Source organism: Arachis duranensis, chromosome 9 (assembly GCF_000817695.3).
Source record: "Arachis duranensis cultivar V14167 chromosome 9, aradu.V14167.gnm2.J7QH, whole genome shotgun sequence".
Classification (NCBI taxonomy): Eukaryota; Viridiplantae; Streptophyta; class Magnoliopsida; order Fabales; family Fabaceae; genus Arachis; species Arachis duranensis.
In genome coordinates this window covers 105,525,142-105,537,033 of record NC_029780.3, presented here as the reverse complement: position 1 = coordinate 105,537,033, position 11,892 = coordinate 105,525,142, and positions in this window count along the sequence as shown.

Genomic DNA, 11,892 nt, shown 5'->3' with positions numbered 1-11,892 from the left:
CTCTTTTTTCTTCAGTTTGGATAGTATTTTCTTTTTCTAAATTGATATTTTCTTTTTCTTTGAAGGTTTTTATTAAGACCATATTTTTGAGGTATCTCTTCATTATCCTGACATCAAATTCTGATTATATTTGCAAATCTTTTTTGAGTTGCTTTTTGCATACAACGTTCTTTTATTTCCTCTCTTATAGCAGAGGTTGCTCCACCAAAATTATTTTCAATTGTTCCTCTATTTATTTCTCTTATAAATCTTCCCATTATAAATTCATTAGCAGGATATGGAAGTTTTGTTATGTACATACTAAGATAATGATTTTTATCTTCTTCTTTTAATTTGTAATAATGTATTCTATATTCACATATATAGGACTCCACATTACATAAATCATATATCTGAATATTAGCTAAATGGTTTTTTGCTTCTTGATATTCTTTATTATAGACTTCTTGTCTATGATCTATAATATTTTTTCCAAAAAATTCTTTATATAGAATCATCATTATATATAATATCTTATCATAAGCTGTTGTTTTTGTTTCTAATTCTTCTATTATTTGGTTTTCTATTGATGTCATATAATCTCTTATAGTTCCTTTAGTATGAAACCCTATGTAATTCCAAATGTCCCTTCCAGACAATTCACCAAGTTTTGGATTAGTAAAGGCTTCTAATAAGAAGGATTTCAACCAGTTTTCGAAAATTTCTTTTTCGTTCTTTTTGCAGTCTAAATCGAGCATTCTTTCTCCTTCCATTTCCTGGATTTTAGGAACGTATTTTGATGGTATTTTTGTATATTTTGAATCTTTATTTATAAACCCTTTTTTAAAAGCATAATTATCAAAACCTGTTTCCCATTTAAATTGAGATTGATTATCCTTAGATGTTCCAGCTTCATTTTTTACTTGTATTGGAATAGCTGGTTCTTCGTCACTTGAATAATCTAGAATGTGTTCTTCATTTTCTATGTTTTCAGAATTTACTAATTCTTCTTCTATTTGAAAACCATGTTCGATAATATTATTTTCTTGAGCTATTTTTAATTGTTTAAAAAGCATTGTAACTTCTTCTATTTTTTCTTCAATATTCATAATTTTAGTGGTGGTTTTACTTTTAAATCTGTTATGTTTTGAAATTTTTCTTTCTTGGGATTCTCTTTTTCCTTATTTCTTTGAAATTTTATGGATGTTAATATTTCTTCAAGCATATCTACTATAGAATTTAATTGTGGGTTAAAAGTATGATATAGATGTGGAGAATCATTTCCATGGTAACATTATTTAGAAATTCCGTGTGAAAAATAAGTTTTTTCAGGTTTTTGAAGTCCTTCAATAAAGCTTATAGTAAAATAAAGATTTTGAGAAAAATCATTTTGTATTGATTTTAAGAATTCGGTGTCATTACAGTTAACATTAGTTAAAATCATTAATTTTTGATCTATTAATTTTGATAACTTAATTATTTCTTCTCTTAAATCTTTTAATTTACTTTTTTCCATTAGATGACGCTTTTCTTTGTGAAGAGTTACACTTTTTAAGTTAAAAATGTAGTTTTAGCCACCACTAGTTACCATAGACATAGCCACCAGAGACTTGGCTATTTAATAATCAGTGATAAATCATAAAATTTAGTTCAAATTTGCAGTGGATAATCCTTGACATTTTAGTTGAAAAATATCCTAAAAATTGAAGAGTAATAGTATATTTTTTTAATTTATTAAAAATTTTAAAAATATCAATAAATTTTATTTTATTTTAATTTGTCCTAAAAAAATTTTATTTGCATCAAATATATCTATGACAGCTGAATTAGTAATAATATAGGATAATTATATTTTGTTTGTTTGTGTTAAAATTTGTTCTTGTAAAATTATTCTTGAATTGTTCTTAAGTTTTTTAAAAAATTAATCGTAAATATATTTGATACAAATTGAGAATTTTTGGGACAAAATTAAAATAAAATAAAAATTTAAAATATTTTTAGCAAACTTCAATAATAAAGAGTATATTTTTAGACTGTTTATAATAAGTTCGATAGGCTTAATTTTTATTTTATTTTTTAAAAAATATTTTAATAAAAAATACCATTTTTTTGTTCAAAATTTTAAATTTGATGGATCGAATTTTTGAGTCAAATAAAAAATATTGACCAAAATAATTTTTTTAAATATAAAAAAATTTACTAATAATCCATTTAACCTATATTTTTTAGGATTAATCGAGCTTAATCCGTCTAACCCAAAATTTAAACCAACATCATTTTAAAAGCAAAATCAATCAAATTGTCCTGATAGCTTGACCTATTTTAATGGTCCTATTAATATGAGTTTGGCTACTCTTATTCTTTTCTAAAGTAATAATTTTTTAAGTTATTAACTTTGATGATCAATAATAATTATTTCAAGTTAGTTAATTTAAGATTAAATATTTACTCATATTTCCAAATTTGCACTTAAATGCAAGAGCTTATTACATTGTGAAGATTTGAATAAATTACATACATTATCCTCCCCCAAGCTAGAAGAGGCTAATCTTATATTCATAGGTATATTTAGTAGGATTAATTTGGTGGGTGCAATACTTTTTAAAGTCACTAGTAAGTAGCAACGTGTCTTCTTTTTTTCTGATAAAATTCAAGGTGTGTATTGTGTAATAGCAATAAATATGGAATAATTGAGATAGTAATCATTTGATTCTTCTATTATTAAGTTAAGGATTAAAAGAAGTAGGAAGTATCTTATTATATCACATCTTAGATACAACAAAAGAAGAAAAGCTCATAAACCGTGACGTTATGTTAAATTTTAGTTGCTAATATTCTTTGACAATTGACACACAAAAATTTAACCAATAAATTCAAGGTCAATGTAAACTCACATTCTCTAAAATTTATCAAAATTGCACACACTATTCATTTCTTTGATAAGTAAACACTCATCTCTTCTGCGTTAGCTAATTTAAAATTAAAAAATTTATTTAATTTTTTTAACATTTATCATAAAATTACTTAACTTAAAAATTTAAATTAATAAAATGAGAAACATAAAATACAATTATGCATAAATTTTTTTTGGGTAAAGTATTAAATTGGTTCCTACTCTGTTTTGATTCTTAAGATTTAAAGTGTCTTATTTGAATTCAAAAAAATTTCATTTAATTTCAATGTAGTCCCACTATGAGGTCAAAATTAAATAATTAACATAATATCTTATATGACAGCAGTTCAAAAACAAGGTAGATAATTTAGAGAATAAGTACAAGCTCCAGAGAAACAAAATCAACCGTAGATGCATCAATATATTTATTTATTATTCTTCTTACAATTTAAATAAAATATATTTTATAGAACTAAAGAGAATGATAAATAAATGTATTGATATTTTTACAGTTGATTTTGTGCCTCTAGAATTTGTTCTTGTTCCCCAGATTATTGACTTTGTTTTTGTACTGCTGTTATGTAGGATATTTCGTTAATTATTTAACTTGACTTTACGGTGGGACTACATTAAAATTAAATAAAACTTTTTTGAATTCAAATAAGACACTTTAAACCTTAAGAATTAAAACATGATTATACCTAAACGTAAAGAATCAATTTTATATTTTTAGTTTATCTTACCTTTAGTTTCTTTTTTTTTTTTGCTTTCTTTTGGAGTAGTAGTAAGAATAATTCAAACTCTATATTGGTTAATCATAGCTAAAAATTCTGATATTATAACACAAAATTTTTTATTTATAAAATTTAAGTTAATAAAAAAATATGTATAAATAATTCTATCTATATCGTGTTAAAGTAAACAACAGATTCTTATAGATGCATCTGTTGTCACTTCTATATTAAAGTTTTTTAATTCTATGTTATTTACTTCAGTTTAAATGACAAAAATGCATGTCATTCATGATAATGTTAAGAAAAGAATTTTTGTGATTGTTCTTCTATATCATTATGAATTTTTTTTATAGATAAAGAATTTGTAGAAGTTAAAAATGACTTATGCAACTTTTATAATTTTTAACAAATTTCAAAAGATATACGAGTATAATTTGTCATAAATTTAACATATGAGTTCAATTAGAAAATTAATTATTTTTAGTTAATATGAGTTAATTTTTAATTTTAAATCTTAAATCTTATACTTAAATTCTACAACTAGTGCTAATTATGAAATGAACAAGCTAAGCATAAGATATAGAAACGGAAGTTTTATTGGATTTCAGTAAGTTAAATTATTCTTTAGTCCTGGAATTTTTTTCAAATTTGTAATTATGTTTCTGTATTTTAAAAATTTTTAATTGTTTTTATATAATTTTTTTAATAGTAAACATTGTAAAAATGTTTTTATCCCTCATATAACACTAGTGACTAATAAATATGCCTTAATATATTCAATTAAATTAAACATTTTTTTAATGGTAATGATGTAATTATAAATAAATTCAATTAAAAATTTGTAAAGAATAAAAATTTAATTATAAATTTAATAAAATTACATAGAATAATAGAGTAATTTAATCATTTTAATAATAGCTTCATAAAGACTGATAACACACCTAAACATTTATTTATTTATTTATTTTAAAGGCAAGGTTTTCTACGTATATAATATATATAAACATATATACTCAAGCTAACTCGTGGTGGATAAATTTCTTAAAATATATTTGTTAATCATTGAAAACATTCTTTTGTTTGAACAATTAAAAAGCATTGGTCACACCTAACAAGATTTAGATGAGTTGATATGCCTATAAATTAATCATTAGTCAATATATAAAAAGATATGAATATAATGTTCTGCTTAAAATGGTGAAACGGCGCATGCAATTTATTTTATTGGATCAAAATTAAAGATTATAATGGGTGTGATAGGAAAATTAACCCTAGACCTAATTTTAGGTGAGAAGCACATTTTCAAAATAATCATAATTCCAGAATTCTCAAGCATATGATTAGAAATAACACACATCTCTTGGATATTTCATTTCTTGCTTAGTTTTCTAATTCAAATCAAATAGGCATCATTTTTTCATTATACTGAGGAATTCCTGAGCTAAGAAAACTTATTATATAGGACAAAAAATGTTCAAAAAGCCAAGGCTTTGAATCATTATCAAACGATCTCAAAGAAGAATAATTCTTTATTATTTCAAGATATTTTACTCGAATTTAAATTAAACTAATTAATTTGATTATTTGGTATCTGATAAATATATAATTATTTATGTATTTTTTATTAGTTTAAATTTTTTAAAAAATAATTTTATGATATGATATTGAAAAAAATTGGTTATTATTTTTCATGACGCTCTATCTTAGGCGTTCAAGAAGCAAAAATCAAACTTTGGTTGTTTTGAGGTCATTTTCTGACATTTAAAGCACAAAATATTAAAATTCGTAAACATCGATCCTCCCCTGCTTTTGACTTACACATTATGTTATGTTATGCATTTTAATCTTGTTTTTCATCTTTCCTTTTCGTTTTCTTAATTATACCGTTAAATATTCTCTGTTTGCTTTTAATTTGTTGGTAGCAAGATTTTAAGAAAAAATTATTTCAATACCTTTAATTTGTACATATATTATATCACTGTTTTCAATTCGTACGTGGTGTAACGTTATTGATTACTGAACATACTTAATTAGCATAGTGAAGAAATGGTTGTTAACCTATAAATGCATGCCACAACTAGGGCTGGAAGTGAGTCGAGTTGAGTCGAGTTAGACTAAGCTCAAGTTCGGCTCACCAAAATTGAGCTTGACTCACGGTTTAATTCATTAACAATCGAGCTTATTTCTTAAGTTCAAGCTCGGCTCATCAAAAGCTCACGAGCTGGCTCAAATAATAGAAACATAAATACAAAATCTATAATTTTATATCAATAAATTGTAACTTATATATTTTAAAAAATATTTAAAAAGAACAATTTTGTATATTATTTATCTATCAATAAATATAAATTTTTTATTTATGTCTTACATCAAAATTATATGTAATAAATAAATATAAAATTTTAAATAATTAAGATCATTAATATATAATTATATATTATTATTTCATATGTATATATATAATATTAAAAGTATAGACTAAATGCATATAGGATATATATATATCGAGCCAGCTCACGAGCTAATGAGCTGAGCTTATCCAAGCTCAACCTCAGCTCATTTAATTTATGAGTTCAATTCCAGGCTCAAGTTTGGCTCACCAACTCACGAGCTTAGCTTATCGAGCTATTAACGAGTCGAGTTGAAGTGAGATGTCATTGGTGACTAACAACGTTGAAGAATTTTGTAGTACATGTCATTGGTCAACAATACACAAAGAGAGTGAAAAGAACTATTATAGATATCCGATGGAAGTAGATGATACTTTATTTTTACAAAAGGTATAATCTTATTATTCATGCGTGTATTTAGGTATTTTTATTATTTTATATTTCATAGGTGACATTTTTATTATTATTTTATTATGTTACTATCAATTCTAATAAGGTTTTGTGTGATCTAGGTATCAGATATGTGATGATGAGGACATACATCTAATAAGGAGTTGACATAATCGTTGGACAAATATCCATCTCTTGATGTTATTTGTTTTTCTGGTCGACCTGTGTGGAGAGAATTCTTTGCATATTGGTTATGATACCTCCTCAAGTGGACAGCCAGAACAAATGTTAGAAAATTGATGGTTGACCTAAGTATGTCACCTAAGGGTAGTCAAGAGGGCTCAAATATCGAGGATTCTAATTATGGGATGTTGCAAGCAGATTTTGAAAGCCATAAGGGTTCTGCGATCAGAGACTCAATGACAAATTTCTATCAAGTTAACCCTGTATCTAATAGTGAAGATGTAGAGGCTGAAACCATGGATATTCCGGATGAGGAGGAGGAAGAGATTAACTACTTCACAAACTCACAAATCGCATCAACACAGCCTGCTATTTCTCGACATACGATCATTTTGCTCACTTTTTCACATTGAATCTCGAGACAATGAATCAAGATTATTTGTTTGGTCCAAAAGACTTTGAGGATGATCCTACCAACGAGTTTGAGATTGGGCAACTTTTTAAAAACAAGGAGGAAGTTATTATAGTAGTTAAGACATATTGCATTAGGAAGGTCGTAGAGTATAAGATATTAGAGAGTGACCAATTGAAATATGATGTATAGTGCACTCATTTTGGGTTAGGTTATCAATAGAGCATACGTATTTCTTATCGCTGAAAGTAGAAAAAATAGGAGGTGAGGACATACAATAGTCTTCATTCTTAGGGGTGGCAACATGCATCTTATCCGTGGGTACCCAACCCGGTCGGATAGGGTTGCCAACCTGATTCATTGCGGTAGAGTTGAATACGGAGCGGGTTTGAGTCCGAGTCGAGTAGGGTACGAGTTGAGTCTCACTTAGTGCAAAAGGTATTTACTATGGAGTCAAGATCATCAATTGATAATTTAATATTTTTGTTTATATAAAAACCAATTCTATTTTAGTATATATAAATATAACATTATATCACAACCCTACACTCAGATCACATATTTACAATCCTTCAAACTTCTCAAGAACCCTAATATCTAATTCTCTTATCTCAAATCTCAATATCTCTGCAACTCTGTGTCTGTCCCCACTCTCCTTATCAGCGCTGCTTGCTAATATCTTTGACATTCGTATCCAACCCTTCAAAGAATTGCGAGAGATATCTATCCCCGTGTCTACTATTGCTTCTGAGTCTTCTATCAACACAAGTGGTCGAGTAATTACTCCTTACCGTGATAGTCTTCATGAAGATACCATGGAGGTTCTTATGCGTAATCAAAACTGGTTGTGGGCAACATATCGAGAAAGAAATTATTTATGATTCGAATTTTCTATTTGTTTATTTTAATGCTAAATTTTTATATAGATTGATTAATAAATAATATATTTGATTTTTAGGTAAAAAATCTTATTATCAAATTACAAATGATGATGATAATAATGTTGTATCTGAAGTCGTAGATTAGTGATGATGTTATTATAGCAAATGGAATGCTCATGGACTTACAATAATTTTATTTGTGTTTATGTTATTAATTTAAGCAAAAATTTTCATATAAAATTGAACATTTGATAGTTATGTTGTTTATGGGATGATTGTATTGTTTGTATTAAATTTTTTATCTTTATGTTCATTAGGTTATATAATAATATTACATATTTGTGAAAATTCGCAGATAGGGTTAGGATTGAGTTGCTCTCAAGTCTCAATCCGCGAGTAAGGTTAGGATTGGATATAAACCCTACCCGCCTACTCTACCCATTGCCACCCTTAATCATTCTTGCATGTAAACATCAATAGGCCAAGACCATAAAAGATTGGACTCAAAGATGATAACTCAACACATTCACAATGATCAAAGCATATCTAATAATTGACATGAGAGTTTTGCTAGGATCCGTTAAGAATCACTTGGTTACAAAATGTCGTACATAAAGGTTTGGCTTACAAAATAGAGAGTCATTGTTGGGATATATGGAGATTAGAAGGAATCATACAACAAGCTTCCTAGGTAGTTATTCGTAATGCAGATGTACTTATCCAGTAAGATTCATTACGTTTTATTTAGTTACATATACTTAATTAAATATTGATATGTTCTAACAACTATGATAATTTAGGTCATTGGGTGCAACTTGTAATATAGCCTTAGCGTGATGATGTGACATTGCCATATTTCATTGGGAGTTCTGGACATTTCCTCCTTATGTGGAAACTTTCAAGCATTGCAAATCACTTATATCTATTGATGACACTACTTGTATAACAAATATGGAGGCACTCTATTTATGGCTATCGTCCAAGATGACAATTCAAATATATTGCCTATTGCATTTGCCGTGGTTGAAAGAGACACAAAGGAGACTTGATCAAATTTCTGTCTTATCTCAGGTAGCATGTCACACCTCAGCCAAGTCTATTGGTAATTTTGGACTGGCACAAGTTGATTGATGCTGGATTGAACACTGATGGAAGTGGTTAAAAACCACCACGTGCCTTCCAAGTCTTTTGTACAAGACATATTGCGATCAATTTCATCACGCACTTCAAGAAAAAGGACTTGAAAAATTTTAACTATAATTTAAAATAATACTTACATTATAAATAAATATCGTTGAGGATCCATCTCCACTGCCAAAGCCTAGTCTTCTCTCTGTCATTGAGTAGCTCCAAACCCACCCACCTACGATATCATGAGTTGTTAGAAATCACACAACTATAAACATTAACCTAAAAAATAATAAAATCAATAAAAAAGGTATCAATACTTCTCAACTAGAGAAAAATCAGCGCTGGTCAAATTTGTCGGATCGACACATGGGTATATGATGATATGCCCAAGAGAGAAGTAAACCACTGCATCTACCTAAGTTCTATTGCCTATAATTAGTGGCACGACATATCTGACGGCACAATCACACCAGCACAATTGAACACTAAGACAATCTCCCACATTTATTAAAATCCTCCAACAGAAGGCAACCACCTCCTGTGAACAAGAGAGTTAGATGCATCCGGAAATAAAATGCCTCTAATAATCTGCATGATTTATCCTCTGGTGCACTGTATCAGGTGCTCTTTTGACAACTCTGCTTCCAATTCTCGACATACAATATCTCAAAATTGTGAGGTTGACAATCCACTTGTTCTGTGCCTGTTTGTCATTGGGCCAGGTACAACTCTTAGTAGCTGATGGCAAAAGTCCTCAATAGAATGTCCCTCGTAGAACTGCTCTCATCTACTGATGCAGCCGCGTACATGATCTCCATCAATATTAAACCCCAACTGATATGTCACGTCCAGCAGGGTAATGATCAACTCTCCACAGGACAGGTAAAAAGTATGGGACTCAGAGCACCATCTTTTGATCAAAGCAAAAACTAATGCCAGTCATGGTAATTCAGCACGTCTGAGGTGTGTCCTAATGTCCTCGCTCGACGACGTCCGTAAATTTCTTCTCATTCATAAGACCTGAATACCTTAACATAAAAGTGATACTTATATAAAATTGAGGCTCCAACTAATAATACAAATTTTAAACACATAAAAGACATAAGTTAGATGTTATACCAGTTGCTAAAATTTATACATAATGTCTTCGTCGTTTAACAAGTTGTGTCATCAAACTACACTAAAATAAAATAAACTAAAATAAAATTAAATAAATAAAATTAAATAATTTAAAATAAACTAATTTTTTATTAATAATAACAACAATTAAAGTACAATAATTTAATAAATTAACCTAACATAAACTTCAACACAAAATAAGATAAAACTATCATAACATATTAAACATAAATTAAAAATATTATATAAAATAATTATAACAAAGAAACAGAGAGAGATGGGGAGAGATAAAGAGAGAGAAGGAAAGAAGAAAGAAGCAGGAAAAAAAACGCGACAACCACACCACTTCTACAACACCATTACCGATATTGCCATCAACACAAGACATATACACTGACACGGGAGCAAGTAGTCTTAGTAGGTTAATTGTATTAGTTAATTGTAATAAGGGAATACAAATCCCATATTGTTTAGAATAGTGAACTTTGTGTTATGTATTAGTCACACATCGTCTAAGTTATGAAAGCTTTTTCTTCTCCCACTAGTATAAATAACTCAAGTACCTTTTATTTATGAAATGGAGTTGAAGTTGATTTGAGTATAAAATAAGCTGTGTGCTTATTTTTTTCTAGGCCCTTTGAGAATAAGAGGCGCATCCTTGGCTTAACCAACTAAGGTGGGTTTATGGCTATTTTTACCATAGTGGGGTTGCTAACCTCGCCAAGATTGGTGACCCAAGCGACGTCCCAGTGTCATATACATAGAGAGAGAAAAAGAGAGAAAAAAGAAGTAGAATGGAAAAAGAATAGAGAAGGCAAAACACGTCGCTGACGAAAGAGAGAGTCGATGCGCCACCAACTCTGGAAGTGAAACCAAAGAAAGACGAGCGAGAAAGAGAGGAAAACAGAGAAAAAGAACGAAGAAGATAAAAGAAAAGAGGGTGCGATGATGAGGAACATCTTGCCCACTAGGTTTACATCTCTGGCATCATTCTCCCACTACGCGTGCGTTCTGCCTTTGTCACTAGAGCAGTCAACGACGAGACAAGACAAAGGAAAAATGAGTAGATCTAGCGGCAACAAGGCTGGCAACGAGAAAGAATGAAAGAGGAGTTGAGATAAGGAGTAAATCTGAGTAAGCTAAGTGAGATTAAGATGGCAAAAATGGTGAGAAACTAAGAACGAGGGAGGTGAAGGGGATGACTGATTTTGATTTTGATTTTGATTTTGATTTTGGAAATGATTGATTCTATTCATGAGTAAAAACAAAAAAAAGAGGTTGAAAATAACATAATAGAAATAAAGATAATTTAAAATTTTTTTAAAAATTATTAGAGTCAATTTTAGTTTTAACAATTGATTAATTTTGTCAAATGATATTTATTTTTTATAAATACAGCATTAGTTTAAATTTTTATAATTAGTTTTATCAATAGTCAAATCTTATATAATAAAAAATGGCTATTTACTTGATAATCTTATATAATAAATTATTTTACCACATTATTGCTTTGAGTATTGAGTAACACTTTTCAGTATGTTGTTCAGTATTTTAGCACTTTTTGTCTCCAAATTTCAATAGTGTTTGCACGTGGTAACCTTTTCATATGACCAAACCAATTTAGTTTGGAGAAATTAAATTAAGTATATTATATAAAAACAATGGAGAAATTTTATCCTAAAAATAAAAATGATAGAAAATGAATGCAGACGTCGTCGAATGTCTAATTTTATCGCTACATGCAACTTTTATAAGTCAATATTATATTATATTATATTAT